The sequence below is a fragment of the Neovison vison genome, chromosome 9, assembly GCF_020171115.1.
Source record: "Neovison vison isolate M4711 chromosome 9, ASM_NN_V1, whole genome shotgun sequence".
Taxonomy (NCBI): Eukaryota; Metazoa; Chordata; class Mammalia; order Carnivora; family Mustelidae; genus Neogale; species Neogale vison.
In genome coordinates this window covers 79,128,579-79,146,334 of record NC_058099.1, presented here as the reverse complement: position 1 = coordinate 79,146,334, position 17,756 = coordinate 79,128,579, and positions in this window count along the sequence as shown.

Here is a 17,756-nt window from a genome sequence, read left to right as displayed (position 1 = left end):
ATATCCTTTCAATGCAGTCAATGAAAATAAAAACTACAAAACTATCCTAGTGATCATGGTTCTATTTAAATTATTTTTTTAATATATAGAAAAAAGACTGAAAGAAATAGATCACATGTGAACAGTGCTCCTCACAGGGTAGTAGAATTAAGGGCCATTTTAATTTTTTTTTATCTAATTCTATATGTTTTAATTTTTTTAAAATATACATTGTTTTATATTTTAAAAACAAGCATTGTGGGGCACTTGGATGGCACAGTCAGTTAAACGTCTGACTCTTGGTTCTAGCTCAGGTCGTGAACTCAAGGTCCTGAGATTGAACCCTGCATTGGACTCCATGTTCAATGTGGAGTTTTCTTGTCCCTCTCCCTCCCCCCATTGCTCTTGCTTTCTCAGTCTCTCAAATAAATAAATAAAACCTTTTAAAAAATAAAAGAATAAATAAAATATCAATAAGTGTTTTATTTAAAAATCCCTCTGGGTTTAAGAGTCAATTTTCAATAAATATAGAAGAAATAAAATAAAATATAGATATAATAATCTAATATCAACAGAGAATAGAACTGTGTTATCTTAAAAGAATAAAATCTTTGTTACAAAAAACACTATGCCTTCAGTAGAACTTGAATGGAAAATGTACACATGAAGAAATGCAAAGAGCTAACATATGAATCAAGATAAAACCAAGTAATGAAAAACAGGAGTATTAAAGGAATCATGCAATATCTTTTTCTCCCTATCAAATCAGTGATGCTCAATTTGTCCTCAGCCCTCAACTCTCTACCCCATCCCAAACAACAGAGTGACTGGCCAGAGTATCATGAGCAGGCATTCTGTTCTACCATTGATGGAGTATAACTTGATGGAATCCTTGAAATCATCTGGAAATGTGAATCAAGATTTCATGGTATTTTCCTGTGGTTAGACCCAGAAATCTCCCTTTGGATATTCTAGCCTAAATACATAGTCGTAAAAGGGGAGGTAGGAATCTCTATGCAGAAACATCACTGGGGCTGTATTTACTTTCAAATATTAGAAACTGTTAACTGTTCAACATTTGAGAGATGGATAATAAATTTTGGAAACACTAAACTGATTTTAATCACAAGTTTTCAATAATGTAGGAAACTGTTTTCTAAAATGTTAAAGGCAAGAAATAAAACTATTAAAAAACAAACCTGTGTATTAAAAACAGTTAGAAGCAAATATATGCAAATAGTAATACCTAAAACAAAGAAACAAGGAAAATACACTGGAATTTTTCTAAACTAAAGGATTAATATTATAGAGTGAGTGAAGGTGAAATTCGAAACCAGCAACGGAACATTTTGGAAATCCTTGCCAAGACTTCATTTCTAGTTTTATCTTTCCACTTAATGTTGACATATGTCAAAATTATCCAAGGTCAAGGACTCAAAAAAAATGAGATAATTCAGAGAAACCACAGCCTGCTGCCAACTTATTCAAGAAATGTTGGCCTTCTTAATTTACTCATACACTTTGCTAATCAGAATTCAATTTGATGAGGTTTTTATTGGCCAGCTGCAACCGTTTTTTTGTTTGTTTGTTGGTTTTGCTTTGTTTGTTTGTTTTTTTAATCACAAAGGGCCATTCTCCTTGGTGTGTTTTTCTACCAAACAAGCTATTACACAATTCACAGCCTGTTGACTTTGGGAGGATTCAGGGTATTCCCCCAAATTATTCTGTGTATTGTGCCAGATCCTGCAAGAGCAAAAGGTAGTCTTGCTTTAAAAGTTGCTTATGGAGACAAGGTTATCATTGTAGAAATACTGGGAAATAAACAGTATATGCTACAGGCATTCAGAGAAGGGGATAATCAGTGTAGGCTGAAACAAAGGGGCATTTATTGAGCACATACTAAATACCAGTCACTGAGAGTTGTGTATTTTTTTTAATAAACTTTCTCTTAATTTTCATAACAACTCTCCCTGATAATCATTATGACCCATATTTTATAAGTAAGGTAACTGGGGCTCAGAAAATATATGTAACTTTCCTAAATCCACATAACTAATGAGCAGGCTTATATGATTCCATTTTTTTCTCCTGCTACTTAAAGAACACTTCACAGAGAAAGTTTTGTGGGGGAAGGAATAACATGTCAATATGTAAAAGGATAGATATTCTATAAATAAATTATAATCCATTCATTACTCCCTCCTCACAATAAGTTGATCAATGACTAGAGTCAATTTAGTAGAATATTTTTCTCCTTATAAAGTAGAAAGGCTAAGGTATCAAAAACAACCACAGTTTTAATTAAGCAAATATCTAGTTTCTCCATTACTCTTTCCAAAAACACAATATTAAACTGATTCCTATGCCTCGTGGTTTATGAAATTATAAGGAAGAGAGTGAATTGAAATGATGATGTTTCAAACAGATCCTTGAGAAAATATCGAACTCCCAACTCACATCGCACTCCTCATCTGCCATGTTTTTAACACATTATCACATCTAAGTACTATTCAATTAGACTTTCCCAGGCTGGTAACATTGGGAAATTTTATTTATTTATTTTTTAATGGACACTGAAATACAAATTTAATAAAATGTGCATGTATTTCAATAAATTGTTCTTATTTTGATTTTTCCTCCCATTTTATTTTCCAGCTACAATTCTTTATTAAACTTCAGAGAACAACCTACTTTAATATTAAATGTGTATGGGAAACTTTGTTTAAAAAGCAAATAAAAAGTTGAAGAAAAGGCAGCAGGTTCTCTCCACAGGGAGTGGTCACAATAAAAGTCCTGTTTATCCAGGAGTTGTTCATGCCTGGACTTCAGTGCCCTCTGGTCCCCACACTGGGCAAGACTCACCAGACTCCCTTGGCATGTCCACAAATCAGAATCAGACTCAAACTCGAGGAGCAAAAATGTGTCGCCCTCCAAATCATCTCACCTCAGAAATAGGCCAACCCTGCTCTCCATGAAGCTTCTTTCTAAATGTTTCCCATAGGGTGTGGAAGCAGCAGCTGCTGCGCAGAGAGAACAGTCACCGTATCTGAAGCCCGCCCCCCTCCCCCAGTTTGAGCCTTCACATTACTGAAGTCAAACCCCCTCCACAGAATCCCTATGGAATCCTGTGAGTCTGAGCACCTTCCCACAGTGCCATTGGCTACTGGTCACCCTACCGTGGTGCGTGGGCAGTTCCTCCCCCAAAGTGTGGGAGAATGACAGCTACTGAAAAGATAGTCATTTGATCTTTCCAGAATGGTGGGATAAATGCATGGTGTTAACTCCGTCCATTTGATTTCATCAAATTATGATGGGAAAAGTCTCTAGTTATTTGTGATTGGCCTTGAGGTTCTGAAGGAGGGAGGGAAAATGTTTTCCACATCTTTCCTTGAGTTGTGCCAGAACACGCTATGCTTGAAAACTGGAAAGTCTAGCTTCTATAACTTACTGTGTGCCGGTTAGCAGATCACTTAATGGCTCTGGGCCTCAGTTTATTCAACAGACACATGTGGATAATCAGTTCTTGATGAAACACCAAATAACATAATACAAAAACCATAGAATGCACTGTGTAAACTGATAGGTGATACATAAATGAAAAGTATATGTAAATGAGAAGCTTATCTTTATTACCTGTTTCCATGCTTTTTAACTAAAGTTTTAATGGCTTTATCTGTAATCTCCCATCCATTGACAGAGAGTCCTTGAAAGCTGGAAGTTTACAAAAAAAAAAAAAAAAAAAGAATTGCCTCTTAATAATATCTCTATTTTATTTTTAAAAGATTTTATTTATTTATTTGAGAGAGAAAGAATGAGAGAGAGAGAGAGAAGGAGAAGAGGATGGTCAGAGGGAGAAGCAGACCCCGCTGAGCAGAGAGCCTGATGCGGGACTAGATCCCAGGACTCCAGGATCAAGACCTGAGCTGAAGGAAGTTGCTTAACCAACTGAGCCACCCAGACGCCCTATTATCTCTATTTAAAAAAAAAAGAATTTCAGGGGTGCCTGGAGGCTCAGTGGGTTCAGCCTCTGCCTTTGGCCTGGGTCATGATCTCAGAGTCCTGGGATTGAGCCCTGCATTGGGCTCTCTGCTCAGCAGGGAGCCTGCTTCCTGCCTCTCTGCCTACTTGTGATCTCTCTCTCTCTGTAAATAAATAAAAATCTTAAAAAAAAATAGAATTTCATACCAAAGTCTGCAGTTCTTTAGTTTTTCAAATATCCTCAAAATATCCAAAGAAGAATTTTGGTAAAAAGTGCACTTTAATTTTGACTTACCAACTTTGGGGAACATCTCAGTAAGTCAGGCACAAATATTTATTATTATTTCTTAGATTTCTTTTCTCTAAGTTTTTCTTTATAGAAAAATATATTTTCATTTCAAATTATTTTATCAAGGCTCCAGTTATATCCAAGGAACATGGTTGTATAAAGCTTATGGAATATTCCTGGGTGTGGTCATTTAAAATATAGTTTCTATCATCACCTCCATGTTCTTAAGCCAAGAATAATTTCCTATAAATTAAAGAAAGCATATAATGACATCATGATCCTTTTAAAGATTCTCTATGCTCAATGCTAGGCCAGGCTTCAGCTAGAAATTAACAAAGAAATGAAATACAGTGAGTCTTACATAGCCTTTGATTTTAGATTTACCACCATATATAATAGGACATAAAAGCAACAGTGCTGTTTATATGACACACTCCTTCCCACTGGGTGCACAAAATAAAAAAGGCTAAAAGATCATACCCAGATTACACTAGCAGTAGGGATTCTTTCTGAAAACAAGGCTCAATATAAAGTCCTTATCTTAAAATGTCCTATACGGAAAGTTTTCATGTTGAGAAGCATGACTGAAGAACCCTAACTAAAGTTACAAGTCATAGAAATGTGTATCTTACATAATTACTTGGAGCAAAAGAAGACGACTAAGGTAATAGCCATGGAGATGGAGACTTCCCTCCCTATCAAAATTGCCACCTGCAATTTTGAAGCAGGCCATAAGGGAGTTGAAAATTGTGTCATTTTCATTACACAGGCAACTGGAAGAAATTAGTGATATTGCTCAGTGCAGCCATTTCCTGGTTTTCATCTGTTATATACATATGGAAACATATAACAGTGGATTCCTGTATTACTTCCCCTTTTAGGAACCCAGTAAAGACACTGATAACTTCAAAATGACACTAAATGTATTTTGCAAAAGTTCTTATGGACCCTGTGTACAGACATTATATTTGTGATGATTGACAACACACCTGATTTTGCTGCTTGGGATGGAAAAGCCATTAATGCTTCATTGCCTTCTGCATCTGACATAGACTGGCATCAAAGATTCTATTCAAAATTCTGAAAGAAGCCTTGCATACTGTTAGTAGAGTGTCAACTTCGTTAGAGCTAGGGATTGGGTGGTTAAAGGGGCAGGTGGAAAACTAAAACTACTCTGGCCACAATTCTACTCCAGAAAAAGAGATTAAGAGCAGATCAATTATGATATCAGAATGGCTGTGTGAAGTCGTCTTGTTTTCTCTTTCCTTCTAGAAACGTGCTAGGATTACAATGCCCCATTCGGCGGAGCTTGTTGCTTTGACCATGAAATGGAATCAGTTGCTTTAGATTCCAGTGCAAGATTCGCTACCTTCCCTTTCCTTCTGACAGTTGCCAGTACTCCACACAGTGCTTGCTCTTTGAGTCCAGGCCCTGGTCTGAGCCAGCTGAAGCTGTGGACTGGAGCTTCCAACCCACGCAAGATGGACATGAGCATCTTGTCCTCTGCTGTTTTAAGCTACTGAGATCGAGAAGTTCTTTGTTATGATGTAACCTATTTTTCTCAGGACTGATTCAAGGAATCTGGCAACTTTCTACCACCAGAGTATTTCAGCAAGTAGAATTCTGCAGATAATCAGAAACTCTGCAGAGCTCTTTTCCATGTTTCTTAAACTCAGATGACCCTTAAAATTTAGATGTAGATCTGTAATCCTTTCCTCACTGTCATAAACAGCCCCAGTGATGAAAAGCTTGCCAGGGTGACCTCTTGCTTTAGGAACAAAGGAGGGGATACAGTATCAGTTCCACTGAAAAGCCTCTGGGAAATCCAGAATGCCGTGATCTTGATATCCATCAACCATTACCTGATAAAGAGACCTTCTAGAGTTCTGATTCCATTTATGCATCTCTCTAAGTCAGGCCTCTCAACTCTCAGCTTCTGTTACCATCAAAGCAAAAAGTCACAACCATTAGGATGTTAAAGATGATCTCTGTATTCAGGAAGAGCCTTTGTGTTAAAGTTGCTTTGGAGCAGATTTAATTTTTGCTTATGCTTTAACTATACAGTTTGGAACTATTTCAGTTTCTTGGGGATGGAATTAACTTTTTCATGAAAATATTTCTGAGATAAACCATATGTAAAGATAATGTTCTGATTTTTCTGAAGAGAATAAAATTTCAAGGCAATATATCAATAGGTATAAATATATCATACCAATTAATATGTTTATATGTACATCAGTTGGTAATATACATATATATACCGTAGACATACATGTATTTGTATATATTAATATACTTATTAATATACGCAAAAGGCTTGATGCATGTGTTTAGTTGACTCATTATGGGTGAGGAATCCATTGCTTTCATCTGATTCTCAAAGAAGTTGTTACTTATAATATTGTAACTACTTCTCTACACTAGGGGTCAACAACCATGGCCCACAGGCCAAATATAGCCTGCCACTGATTTTGTAAATGAAGTTTTACTGGAACATGACTAGGTTCATTTATTTACATATTATCTATGGCTGCCACAAAGTCAGAGTCGAGTAGTTATGATAGACTGTATGGCCTGCAAGCCTAAAATATATATTTATATTTATATTAAATATAAATATATATTTATATTTTATACCTTTATAAAATATAAACTACCTGCTTGAGAGAGAAAGTCTTCTGACTCCTGCTCTGGACTCTGCTCCATCTACAACCAGACACTCCCGGCCGTGAACTGAGACTGGCAGGTCTGACTCTCCAAAGTCATTGCTCGATTAGAGCCAAACATTAAACCCAGAAAAAAAATCCTCACTGTTTCTTTCTGCCGGAAACAGATAGAAGGCAGAGGGCAATGAGACTCTGGGTTCCAAAACAGACTCTACTACTTAGATGTGTGAAGTTAGACCAGTTACTGAATCTCACTGTGCCTCAGTTTACTCCTCAGCAAAATGAAGAAAATAATAAGAATTCCTACCTCGTAGGGATTAATATAACGCATAAGTAGCACTTAGAAGAGTAGCTTGCATATAATAAGAACAAGAAATGTTATTTCAAAAAACGTATTATCAATGAATTAATTGGAGGAACGGCAGGGGAATTGTTGGTGTGTTACCCTGAAGCTGCTTGTGTGCAAGCCATCACGCCCACATCTGTGGCTCGGAGCCAATTTACGCCCACAGCTGTAAGTCTGCGGCAAAGGGCCCCTGTGTGGAGCAGGACCTTGTCTCCTGTAAGCCCAGGACCACTGCAGCTTGTCACATTCAGCTCCTGCGTGATTAAAACCAAGGGAGCATTCATTAGAAATGCTTCAGAATCCCTTGAGAGCAGGGCATGATCCGAAAGAGATGTCAGAAATTAGCAGAGAGGGTTAGGGAGTGAGAGAAATCACCATAGAAGCCAGCAGCTGAGGTATAAACAGCTTGGCAAAGGGGGAAGGAGAATATGATGAAAGGAATCAAAACTAGAATGTTTCCGGGAACCTGGTGGGGGGCTAAGTTAAGCGTCTGGCTCTCAATTTTGGCTCAGGTCATGATCTCAGGGTCGTGGGTTCTAGCCCCAATTCAGACTCTGTGCTCAGCGGGCAGTCTACTTGAGATTCTCTCCCTTTGTCCCTCCCCCCCAAAATAAATTAATAAATCTTTAAGAAACAAAACTAGAATGTTTCTCTTTTAGCCAGCCCGCCTTTCAGCAGGCCTATTTACTGAATCTGCCATGCATTCTTTCTAATAGCAAAGGATTACACTACAGGAGAGAAGGAGCTCAAGAGCCATGGTGGGATGATAGGAACTCATTCAAAGGGCCAACATTGTGTGGCCATTCAAAGCTATTTTTACGAAGAGCTTTCAATCAACTGAGAAAATGTTTGAGTGAAAATGAGAACTACAGAATGTTTTATATATTTTATAATCTCCATTATGTTCTTTAAACATTATTTTAAAATGCTCTTTAGTAAATATAGATTGGGGTGCCTGGAATGGCTCAGTTGGTTAAGCATCTAACTCTTGATTTGGACTCAGGTCATGATCTCAGGGTTGTGGGATTGAGCCCCGCATCAGGCTCCACACTCAGCCGGGAGCCTGCCTGAGATTCTTTCCCTTTCCTTCTGCGCCTCCCCCTGTACTCTCTCTAACGAATAAATAAATCTATAAATAAATAAATAAATAATTTTGTAGCTTAAAACTTTTTTGCAGCAAGGCAAAACTAATTGCTAGTGGACAGCTCAGAACAGTGATTTGCTCTGGGGGAAGTTGGCATGGAGATTCTTACCATTAACACCAAAAGCATCATGTACAACATTATTCTAATTAAACAATATCAAAATTAATTTTTTACTACATTGTGCTTAAAAAAAAAAAATAACCGGGGTTCTCCTGGGACACCAAAGAAACAGGCCTGGATTTCCAGCCCTGCCTATTTGTTTACAGAAGGATTTTCGCCCTTTTTGTGCCCTGGACTCCATTGACAGACGGGCAAACTTATGAACCTGTGTCAGAACAATGACTGCAAATGAATTAAATACAACATACAGCATTGCCAAGGAAGCCAATTATATGGAAATACAGGTAGCAAAATTTTAAAAAATTTGTGATATAGTAACACATTTGCTTCTTTATTAATGCAGCATATAATATGGTGTAGCTGCTGGTCCAGTAACGGCTGTGATTTTGAAGTAGTGACAGACACAGACTGCGTTTTGGGATTAAGTATGTCTTCTGCTGGTGACCAAGTCACAGGTGTTACTAATACTAGGTGATTAGTTGCCATTAGTCATAATAGAAGGAGATGCTAAGTCTCCTCCTAGGGGTAGAAGTGGAAGTAGACATGTAATCTCTTTTCCAAGTTCACAAGCCCTTTGGATTTCCAAGGTTTAAAGGGCCCCAGGTTAAGAGTCGCTACCAAGTTAAGAGCTGCTAACTGAGACTTACCTGTCCTTTTGTTAGGACAAACTGGGAAAGGAAACGTGGTAGGGGAGGACATGGGAGAAAGCAAAGAAAAAGACTGAGAGCGAGAGACAGTGAAAGATTGAGAGACTAAGATGTGGAATGGAACAATTCCAGCAACGTGAATGAAAGGCTGGTGTGTGTGTTGGCAGGAACAGTGGAGAAGCAAAAAGCAGGAACAAAAACGAAATGAGAGCCTGAAAGGAGAAAGTGAGCTTCATTTCCCAGGCACCACAGGTAGGGGTGAGTTACGGGGTGTCCTGATCCAGGGGTGTCACCGCTTTCATAGGCGATTCTTTGTCTGTGAGCAGCCCTGAAACCAGACACCCGCAGCAAGGAGGTGGGAAGCCCAGCAAGCCTACCGAAATGCACACCCCGGAGACTGCCATGGCCGTGACTCAGAGAAACAAATTTAGAAATGATTTCCCTAATTCTTCGTGCCTTCCAACAAGAATCAACCCTGCTTGTGATGGACAATATTTTTCATGATATTTCTTGGATGAATTCATATTTGCTCCTATTTATTGACCTGAAACTCAGCCGATGGAGGGCTTATTCCCACAAAGAGGATTTTTTGCAAAAACTAACGGAACTATTTCTGACATTTCCACTTCTCCTACTCCGTAATTTATATAAAGACCATGTTTTCATTATGAAGCATTTCGGCAATTCTGAAACTCTAAAAACAGTGATGATGGCTTCAGTATAATAGTTTTTATTCCATACTATTAGTTTTTATTCCATATTATTTTGTTCATGTAAGTCCATATTCTGGTATTCACCAATCACTGAGCAAAGAAAGAGAAAAATAATTCAAATCGATGGATTTTATCCTCACACAGGTCAGTTATCTTTAAACAAAAACAAGGAAACAACATCCAGTGATATTCTATGTCACAGACTATATACTACTAACTCTTGTTGGATGACTTTTAAATAGTGCCTTTGGGGCCAAGACAGTGATAAAATCAATAAAAATGCATCACTAGTGTGGGAATGAATTTTAGCACCTTGATTTAAAGTCAATTAAAATTTAACAGCTAGTGCTTCAAATTCAAATATTTTGTTACTACTCTGGAGTATTTATTTCGAAGAGCAGAGGCACCCTCTTCTCATGTAAACCAACAATTCATGTAAGAGTGAGATATTAAGCGGAAGGTTGTTCCTTATTTTTTAAATATGTGCATCTTCCTTAGACCAGGTTTAGCGTCCCTGCCAGGAAGCCATTCCGGTTGATAACGGCCCATCTTACTTGGAGAAGATGTCTCAGGACCATTCTAGATTGCAGTGGGTCACTTCTGGACCTACTCCAGTCTAGACACAGGAAAGCCAAGAGATTCCACACTCTCTGATTCCATTATTGGCACTGAGGTGGAAGGTTATAGGTTTATGCCTCTCTGAACCATAAAAATGAAACATCTATGTGGGTACAGCCTGGACTATGGGATTTAAAATAATGGTGGCTTTTAGCATCATCAGGACAAATAATCTCTTCATGCAGTGCATATCTGGACATCTGCAGAATCTGTGAAGACATCTTTTTCGACCAGTTTGCCTTTTTGCTTAGAAGTCGCTCTGGTGATAACTGCCTAAAGCCACATTCACAAAGTATATGTTTCCTGGAACGGACATTGAAGAGATTCCATGGGGAAAAGAGGGTTCTGGGCTAGAATGTCTTTTCCAAAGATGGTAGCAACAATATCTCCTCCTTGTCTACATGCTCTTAATGGAACTCTGCCACTTTCTCATCAAGATGTAGAATTGAATTTCCCTGCTTTTGTGATCTTGGGATCCACTTACATGTGAAAGTCATGCTTGCCTGATATCCAAGGTTATGAATCACCATAGCTTTCACCTGTGGTTGGAAGCTCTGAGCTACCATGAAAGAGTCCTAAGAGCGTGGGCAGCCATGCTGTGAGGAAGTGCAATCCAGCCTCCGTGAGACCACAAGGAGATACTCCAAGGTGATGTAAAGAGAAAAATACCCCAGCTGCTCCTGCCACCTGCTGCTCTAGCCCTAGCCACCACCCGACTACACTGCATGACAGCCCCCAAGTCAGAACCTTCCAGGTGTGAGTCCTTCCCCAATTCCTGATCCACAGAAACCAGGAGGAAATAAAATGTTTATTGTTTTAAGTCTCTAAATTTGGGGGCACTTGTTCATACTAAGAGGAAGAGGTTCCATCACAAAATTTGGCCAAAGCTGGCTTAAACAAGACTCTATAGGTTTTTACTTTCCCAGCAGGATTTCTCAGAGCCTTCATATGCAAATGAGCATGTGCGTCTCCAAGACTGACATTTAGTGTGCAGAACTTCCTAATTTGTGTCCCCAAGAAACCATTTTTATAGCTACACTCAAGGGATAACTTTGGGAAACACTGGGCTAAAATGATGCATTTTTCTCCCGGGCAGGTTCTCCTTTCCCCCAGTGATCTGAACTCCAGATAATAAGTTTACTTCACTGTGATAATAAATTGAAGAACAAATGGTTATTGGCAGCCTAGAAGGAGTCACCTCTTGGTAACTCCTGTGTGTGATGTAAACTCATTCCAACATATCACTGAGCAAACAGTATGAACTCTGAATGTCACTCACTATTTGCTATGCCAATAATAGCTCCAGGATATACTGTCCTTCCAACGGGTTCAGCAAACATTTTGATGTGCTGAAATTCTCATAGCCCTCTGGCTCTTCTGACTCTTTCACTTTCAGACTGAAAAGCTCTAAAGGGTTGGTTAGAGAGAGAGAGAGAGGCATTTTGTGCCAAATGTCTTTGAGAGGAATGAAGGAATGATGCAGAAAATTCCACTTAGTAGTATCAGTTCCCCACATGGCTTTAAGATAGAGTGCTTCTCCTGTCCAGAAGATTCTAAAAGGCCAGGAATGAGGATCTTTTTTAAAGCTTTTATTTATTTGACAGACAGAGATCACAAGTAGGCAGAGAGGCAGGCAGAGAGAGAGGAGGAAGCAGGCTACCTGCTGGGCAGAGAGCCCGATGCGGGGCTGGATCCCAGCATCCTGGGATCGCGACCTGAGCCTAAGGCAGAGACTTTAACCCACTGAGCCACCCAGGCGCCCCAGGAATGAGGATTAAACTGCTAGAGATTGTTGGGAAACTTCTGCCCACTTTGCAAGTGTTAAAAATTAGAGAGAGAATGTTGAAAAAGTTAGAAAATTTCATTTTTCTAATCAAATATGTGAAATAGGAATTAAGGTAAAGGGATCGAACCTCAATAAATATATAACAAGGGAGTATCACTTTCTGATTTGATAAAAGAGTAGGAGTTACCCATATGATTCCCAGTTAGTCACTATATGACTATCAATGTACGACATCAAATGCTCTAATCCATGACTCAGTTTCTCCATGACTAAATTGCCACTCAGTTTTCAAGCTCTTTTACCTAAGGAACTCTAAATAGGGTCAAAGATACAGCTGGGACAAAGGTGAGGCCAACAAGACACTCCCGTTGGATGTAAAATTGAAGGAGGTGTTCAAAATCTCAGTTATTGACACATAACATATTTAGTGCAATAGTTTTTTTTAAATCAAAATTCATGCAAATGAATTCTATAATGAACAAATGTCAAAATTTCCAATAAAAAAGCAGGATCAATATTACTGATTTTTCTTTTTGTCTTAAGTTCCAATATGGCAAGATACAGTGCTATTATGAAGCCCTTAAAAGTAAGATCAATTGAACACTGTTTCATCACACATGATAAGTATGACAGACTAGTGATCAATAATTACATTGTTTGGGGTTCCCCTCTGCAACTGAGAAACACTATTTTACATACAAAGCATATTATTTATTTAAGCAAATGACTTTGGGACTCTGTGCTAGTCAAAACTCTGATAGCCAAATTTAATAGCTATAGATACAGATATAGATAAAGAGACAGACATATAGATAGAGATATATAGATACAGCTCTGTATTCCCAGTGTACTGAAATGGCATTTTCCATCACACACAGACTTTCTCATCCCTCTTCTCCCCTCCCTACTCTCAGTCCCCTGATCAGCTAAGGTGGCTTGACTTGTACTTTGTAACAGAGAACAGACAGGATAGGAACTCAAGGACTTACACAGAGAAATCCTGTGAAGAACATGCAGTTTGCATCTCTTCCTAGTGGGAAGAGTCTCTCACTTTGGTCAGACTGATTGGGAGAAGATTCTTTCATCCAACAAAGAATTTGTTCTTTTTCAGGACGCTTGGGTGGCTCAGTGGATTAAGCCTGTGCCTTCGGCTCAGGTCATGATCTCAGGGTCCTCGGATGGAGCCCTGCATTGGGCTCTCTGCTCAGCAGGGAGCCTGTTTTCCCTCTCTCTGCCTGCCTCTCTGCCTACTTATGATCTCTCTCGGTCAAATAAATAAAATCTTTGGGACACTTGGGTGGCTCAGTTGGTTAGACGACTGCCTTTGACTCAGGTCATGATCCCGGTGTCCTGGGATTGAGTTCTGCATCGGGCTCCCAGCTCCACAGGGAGTCTGCTTCTCCCTCTGACCTTCTCCTCGCTCATGCTCTCTCTCACTGTCTCTCTCTCTTTAAAAATAAAATCTTAAAAAATAAGTAAGTAAATAAATAAATAAATAAAATCTTAAAAAAAAAAAGAGTGTGTTCCTCTTCAATCATAGTAGCTTTGGATAGATGGGTAGATGGATGGAGAGATGGATAGACAGATAGGAGATAAGGTCTTTGTTAAATTTAAAGACAAAGATGGTACCCAAATGGATTAAAAGTTGCAAAATGACTGTGGTGCACAGATTGGCACTCAGATTTTTAAAAAATAATTCTTCTTATTATTATTAAAGTGATATATGCCCACTATAAAAGACTAAGTAAATGAAGGAAGAAAGTAAAAGCAAACTGCAAATAGGGTTGTAAAATCCTGTAACTGCTTTGGAAAACCATTTGGCAACACCTCAAAATGTCCAATATGTAGTCACCATGTGACCCAGCAATTTCCTTCCTAGGTATGTAGACAAGAGGATTGGAAATAAATATATGTCCACACAACAACTTGTACGTGAATGCTCTTAGCAGCATTGTTCATAGTAGCAAAAGAGTGGAAACAACTCAAATGTCCGTGGATAAACAAAATGTGATGTATCAACAAAATGAAATTATTCAGCCATAAAACAAGAATGAAATAATGATGCATGCTGTAATGTAGACAAACCTTGCAAACATGTTACATGAAAGAAGCCAGATGCAAAAGACACCTTTAATTCCATTTATATGAAACATCCTGAACAGTAAAATTCATAGACATGGAAGGTAGATGAGTATTGCTAGATCTAGGCTGGAGGAGGGGAGATGGGGATTGATTGCTAGTGGGTATAGAATTTCTTTTTGGGGTACTGAAAGCATTCTTTTTTTTTTTTTTTTTTTAAAGATTTTACTTATTTATTTGACAGAGAGAGATCACAAGTAGGCAGAGAGGCAGGCAGAGAGAGAGAGAGAGGAGGAAGCAGGCTCCCTACTGAGCAGAGAGCCGATGCGGGACTCGATCCCAGGATCCTGAGATTATGACCTGAGCCGAAGGCAGCGGCTTAACCCACTGAGCCACCCAGGCGCCCCCCCCCTTTTTTTTTTTTACTGAGAGCATTCTTAAATTACACAGCAGTGATGGTTGTACAACTCAGTGAAGATACTAAAAACCATTGAATTGTGTGCTTTAAAGGTGAGAATGTTATGGTTTGTAAATCATATCTCAATAAACCAGTTATTCCTTTAAAACCCAACCATAAGTCTAAGACATAAAAATAAGTACAATTAATATTTTCAGTGTTGCAGGTTATTTCCTGGTGATTATCCACCTGTGAGTTCACTCCAAAATAACCCCATTGTCAATGCAGACACAGCCCAAATGCCTCTAAGCCTTTTTTCTCTATAGGCAGGAAACATTACCTGTATTTGCATTTCACAGAGGTGTTAAGGTAGACAGTGATTCAAGAATATTTCTTCCAAGGTACCCCTCAACCCTTAGTTGAAACTGCCCTATACCTGGCTCATCAGTGTATATCAATACTCAGTGGAGAGTCTTTGGTCAATATGTAATTATTATAATTTCCCTAGAAGACCAACAGCTTCACTACATTCATGAGAATGTAAATTATATATATGTTACATATATAATATAAAGAGTAGAGACATCATTTTACATATTTTAATTAAAGCTATAATATTAAAAATATATTAAAATAATAATAGTAAGACCATAAGTTCATCACCCTCGTGAAATTGCTTTTATTTCTGCATATATGTCTATTGTCTTCTATTGGTTAACAGGATGTTTTATAATTGCAATCATAATATAATAAGAACATGCCTTCTTTTTTATTTAAACAGTCTCCATGCATCTTTAGCTTTACTATTATTTGCATGGTTTCATAACATACACTTGTGCAAAGTGAGAATGCATAGCCATGTCCCTAATATTAAGTATGACATAGTTAGAGTGAACACCTTTAATATAGAAATACATGTGAATAAGGAAATACTAAGTTGTTGTATCTATTTAATATACACATATGACTTATTTAACCTTGAGTACTTCATTAAGATAAATTTCTACATGGTGGATGATTAGCTCTCATTGCAAATTCTCATTTTTCTTCCATCAGGTAACCAATCTATAGAGCCACTACAAGGAATGTGTACCAATTCTACTATAACATTGCTTATATTATATCGTATAATTTTTTAAAGATTTTTCTTTATTTATTCAACAGACAGAGATCACAAGTAGGCAAAGAGGCAGGCAGAGAGAGAGGAGGAAGCAGGCTCCTCACTGTGCAGAGAGCCCGATGCAGGACTCCATCCCAGGACCCTGAGATCATGACCTGAACCGAAGGCAGAGCCTTAACCCACTGAGCCACCCAGGCACCCCTAAATGGTATAATTTTTAAAAACATTTCAGTTGGCCTATTTTAGTTGTCCAGAGTTGTTTTTTTCCTGGAATGATGAGCTCTTCTATTTTGTGTGTTCCCCTTTAGTTAATTATTCATTCAATATTTAAGACATATGTATTAGGTGGGTAATGTAATATACAGAAATGTCCCTTTCCTTACAGACTTCGCAGTCTAGTGAAATGCATCCATATCCTCTTTAGTGAACCTTTGAAGTTTGAATGTCATCTTCATAAATATGAGTTCGTAAAAATATTGTATATATCAGCACCTTTGGGGTTTTATTTTTAAGATTTTATTTATTTATTTGACAGACAGAGATCACAAGTAGGCAGAGAGGCAGGCAGAGAGAGAGGAGGAAGCAGGCTCCCTGCTGAGCAGAGAGCCTGATGCAGGGATCCATCCCAGGATGCTGGGATTGCGACCTGAGCCTAAGGCAGAGCCTTTAACCCACTGAGCCACCCAGGTGCCCCACCTTTGGGTTTTTTTTATGGTATAGAAATTTTAAATAGTGTTGAAGCTATCAATCCTCCCTTTACAATTTATCTCCTAAAAAATGAAGTTTTTCCCTGTTGTATATTATTGACTAAAGGTTCTAGTCTTTGTGAATTTTTATTATAAACTGATATGATTTTTATATTTTTAGTCCGAATGGATTGATTTTGAAACATGATAAAGCAGGGTTTCACCTTAATTTTACTGAAATGTTATCCTGTTTCTATAATACCCTCTATTAAACAACACTTCCTTAACCTTTTCAAACACACGCACAGTTTGGCACATATATATTCATGTATCTATCACCTTATGTTGCTCTCTAATCTGTTGTGTTCATTGTGTTCATTGATAGTCCTGTTTTCACTGTAGCAAAATACTATCTGGGAAACTGTTGGTTTATGGACTAAGCCTGATAGTACACATGATAAAAGAACATAGTCCCTGGATGTAAAATTAATAAGATAGTAAGTACGTAATGAAGATTATAATCATAAAACTGGAGCAAATTGGAGTCGGGAGTTAAATGTGGTAAAACATTCATATTAAAAAGTCAATCTTAAAAAATGTTACTGCTTGGTCTACCTCGATGTGACATTTCCTGTAACAGTGGGGCATCACTCAGTAGACAGAAAACAGGACAATGGTGAATGTCAAGAAGGATTAAAGAGCTAGAGGCAGCAAGACAGTAACAGACGGGCTCATGCTGGGAAGAAGAAAAGGCAATACCGCAAAGCTTGCTGACTGAAGTCAGAAGCTAGATCAGCTGGGGCAGGGGCCCAGTGCATGTCACTTGATTTGAATGCTATGGAAAGGCACGAAAAGTTTATTTAAGCACAGTTTGCAGCCAGGGAGGGTAAGAAGGCTGGAAATTCAGGAGGCAGCTGTGGAGCAGCCACAAGGGATTTTTATGTATGAAGAGAATAAAAAGGAATGCACGTGGAGCAGAAAAAACGCTAAGAGGCAGGGAAGGAGGCCAGGGAGGCGGAAGGAAGGGCCAGATGGATGGATGCAGGTTAAACTGGCAACACGCTGTTGCATTTCTAAAAAAGAAAGATAAAAGATACTTAAAAGACTGTCTTGAACATTATCCATGGAAGGAGCTACCCTATTTGAAAATATAAATGCAATTTAATTGTTAGTTACTTTACAAAGAC